At 39.1% G+C, this 3931-nt stretch overlaps 1 long non-coding RNA gene across 1 annotated transcript; it reads right to left on the bottom strand.

The window, feature by feature from the left end:
* Positions 1–176: 176 nt before the first annotated feature.
* On the bottom strand, positions 177–3659 carry LOC106819240. Its single transcript, XR_001395383.1, has 4 exons — positions 3548–3659; positions 2998–3143; positions 2389–2476; positions 177–369 (listed from the first exon to the last, which is right to left on the bottom strand). It is a non-coding gene; the product is annotated as an uncharacterized LOC106819240 (long non-coding RNA).
* Positions 3660–3931: the final 272 nt, after the last annotated feature.

Here is a 3931-nt window from a genome sequence, read left to right as displayed (position 1 = left end):
ATCCATCCATCCATCCATGCATCCATGCATCCATCCATCCATCTATCTATCCATCCATCCATCCATCCATCATCCATCCATCCATCCATCCATCCATCCATCTCTTCATATATCCACCCACCAACCGACTCCGCCACCCACTCCCCGAAGCCAGAATTACGTGAGCTTACGTAAGCGTCCATGGCCTATAATGGTCGCCGTCATACCGTCGTAGAGACTGTTCTCGTATGTGCCGCCATCGCACGGCAAAGCGATGGTACTGACCGATGACGATGTGAGGTCAAGACTGCTCTCCAGACGCATCAGGGCGATGTCATTGGAGAATTGACCGTCCAGATCGTATCTCTCGTGGAGAATGATCTCGGCGCCCTATTAAAGGATTTATTTCGAAATCAACGCACAATCTGTAAAAAATATAGCGAACTAGAGCACTCGGAGAGCGCAGACCTCCGCCAAGGCAGCTGAATTCTCTCACTGTGAAATTTTTTATTAATTTATTAATTAATTAAATGGAAAAATTAATTAATTAATTAATTAATTAAATAATTAATTGGATCCGGATCACCACCAAAATGTAATCAATTCTAAGTTACCCCATTTCTGACCTATCCTGAAAATTTTATTAATTAATGAATGAATGAATTAATTAATTAATTGGATCCGGATCACTGCCAAAATCTCATCAATTCTAAGTAATCCCATTTCCGACGTATCCTGAAAATTTCATGACAATCCGTCCATAACTTTTCCAGTTAGGCTGTACACAAACCCACAAACCCACAAACCCACAAACACACAAACCAACAAACACACGCCGGTGAAAACATAACCGCCACCAAGCCCCTGGCGGAGGTAAATATAGTCTCACCTCACAGCGCACCTATGAAGCGATACAGAGGCGCTAATACAGTATTCGTGATGTACGCAAAAACATTCTTCCATGAATTCGGTAGGAGTTTGAACTTGTTGAACATTGTGAACTCGTTGAGCTTGTTGAAGACGTTGAAGTTGTGAGGTTCTAAGGACCACGCTACACTCTTCACTACAAAATGCTTTCTTCTGTAAATGCAATTTTCGTGACGCACGCGCGAAAACAGGTATTTTTATATTTTACAGTGTTTTTATACAGAAAAGTAAGCTTTGTGTATGCGTGTGTAGGTCTCCAACGAAAGTGAGGAACGAGTTCATGAGAGTAGTTCGTATGTCGACTTGATCGGGAGTGTCATACTATAGATTATAATATTAGTCTATATAATGACACTCCTGACTTTATTTCTGCTTATGTGGAGAGGGGGCAGCACCGTCGTGTTGATAGTAAGCACTAAGCAGCTTTAATGGCCGTGTGTTAATTTTTAACAAAACAATATTGCTGTTATTTATTATTAGTAATGTTAACAATAATATTATAATCGTTGTCATTGGGTATTATTATTATTATTATTATTATTATTACTATTATTATTATTATTATTTATTTATTTATTTAAAGCCGCACTATGCGCATCCAAACGCTAATTTCTCCAGTACTAGACCAAACTGCATGCAGTCCCCTTCGCACACTCAATATACCACTGACAATGCTAGCACTATTTTAGTGGGGGAGCTCGGGGAAATCGGGCGAGCGAATGGAGATTCACGTAAAACAGCGTATGATTTGAAAAGATACAGGTATGGGCGCACAATCCGCGCACTATTTCTATCACTATTTTATCAAATTTTTTATGAAAACGGTCGCATTTTTAATATCTTTGCAACTTTTATTGTCCAAACTTCATTACATAGGATACGAGTAACATGCCTCGCTGTAAAAACTTGTAGTAAAAAAGCGTAAGAAATCTTACGGAAATAGCTTGTGGCAGTGGTAGAATTGAGCAGAGCGAGAGCGCCATCTAGTCGTAGAGTTTGGTACATAGACTAGCAAATACTTCGTGTTATGCATATTCACACTAACCTCTATGGGAAAACAAACTCTAGTTCCTGCCCATTTCAGTGCGGCGTTGCTAAAACCCAAAGAAAGAGGTGCGAAATTTGGTAATTGTGCGCCAACCGCTAGATTGTTTGCCAAACAATTCGCCAAGAATCGTTAGGTAGACGTCACATGTTTTTTATCTTGCTAACCTACCGCTGTACCGCAGCAACCGCTCCCGGTTGCTTGCAGAGCAACGCGAAAATGTCAACAACACGGAGAATTTGAAACAAATTGGAGGTATTTCAAATGCCTTTTATAAGACAACGCGCAGTGAAATGGAAGACTAGAGTTTTATTTGTCATAAGGTAGTATGATTATGCATGACACAAGTATTTGCTAGTCTAGTACTGGCGAAATTAGCGTTTGGATGCGCATAGTGAGGCTTTAATAATTAATTACATGTTTTGTCTTAAACTTACGACGACTCGTTGTCCTGTTACGGTTCCACCATTACTGAGAATCGTTTGACCAGCCACTATGCGAAATATCTCCGGAGTGTTTCAAGCTCTATGGAAGAGCGCGAAATACACCAACATTGAACAAGGCGACGTACGAAGCCAATTCTATCAAGCGCTAATAATACATTAATGATACAATAATGCATAATATAATTAATTTAATATAAAATTATGATAAAAATTATTAGTTATTAATATTAATATAAAATTATTTATAATATTAAATTAATATAAATTATTAAAAAATATAAATTATTATTTTAATAAAACATAATGTATTATTAGCTCTTGATTCTATCGATATATATTATATATATATATATATATATATATATATATATATCCTCGCGCACGCCATACGTCGTAGGGCAGGCCAGGCAGGTATAGGCAACGTAAAACGGGGGCAATCACGTTGATTGACGTCGATTTCCGTATCTGGGCGAGAATCAGGCGCTACGTATCGCATACGCTAATTATGTTTAATAAAATTAGTATATATATTATTATTATTATAATATATATAGTGTATATAATTAGAAATTTAGTTAATCGTAATAGTAATAAGCTTACCCCTGTACGCAGTGTCCGGCTGTCATCACGACATCTGCACCGATAAGCTCACCCCCGCATATGAACCGCCAGTTTCGAGGACCGTTGCAGCAAGTAAAAAAGAAAAAGCAGCGAACGCATTGCTGCTCGGAAATTTCCAATTGTACCTGCCGATAGATAGAAGAACAAACTAAGCTTGAATGATTTATATATATATATATTTTTATATACTATATATATATATATATATATATATTATAACATACATATATATATATATTATATATATATATTATATATATAAGTGTGTGTGTGTGTGTGTGTGCTGTGTGTGTGTGTGTGGTGTGTGTGTTGTGTTGTTGTGTGTGTAGTGGCGCGGTGGAGTGATGTGTGGTGTGTGTGTGTGTGTGTGTGTGTGTGTGTCGTGTCGTGAGAGGTTGAGTGTGTGCGTGAGTGCGTGGTCTGTTGCGTGCTCGTGCGTTGCGTGTGTGTGTTTATGTGCAGTTGTGTCAGCCGTATATTATGCATACATTTTAGTTTGAATGCGTAAAACTACTGTGCGCTCACTTACGTGCGACGGATAATCGTCAATGACTGCATCGACGCCGTTACGGATGGTGTACCGGCAGTCACATCCAGTCATTCGTCATTCGCCTGTTCATCGGTCATGCGTCATCGTCAGCCGTCGTTCGCCCCAAAATATAAAAACCCGAATAAACCTGATAAAAACCATGACCAAATCGTTAAATCGTAAAACACGTAAAAGTGACGAAACCGCATGTAAAGAATGGCAATCAACGTGTGTTCGTTCAATCCAAGAATACCGTCGCACCACACACACACACACACACACTATAACACCCAAGCACACACACAACACACACAGCCACACGCACCGCACGCAACAGCGCACACCACACACAACACTCTCAACACAACACACACCAACACACAC

Source organism: Priapulus caudatus, unplaced genomic scaffold (assembly GCF_000485595.1).
Source record: "Priapulus caudatus unplaced genomic scaffold, Priapulus_caudatus-5.0.1 Scaffold3023, whole genome shotgun sequence".
NCBI lineage: Eukaryota > Metazoa > Priapulida > Priapulimorpha > Priapulimorphida > Priapulidae > Priapulus > Priapulus caudatus.
Note: the sequence above shows the minus strand (reverse complement) of the source record. Positions and strands in the feature narration are given on the sequence as shown.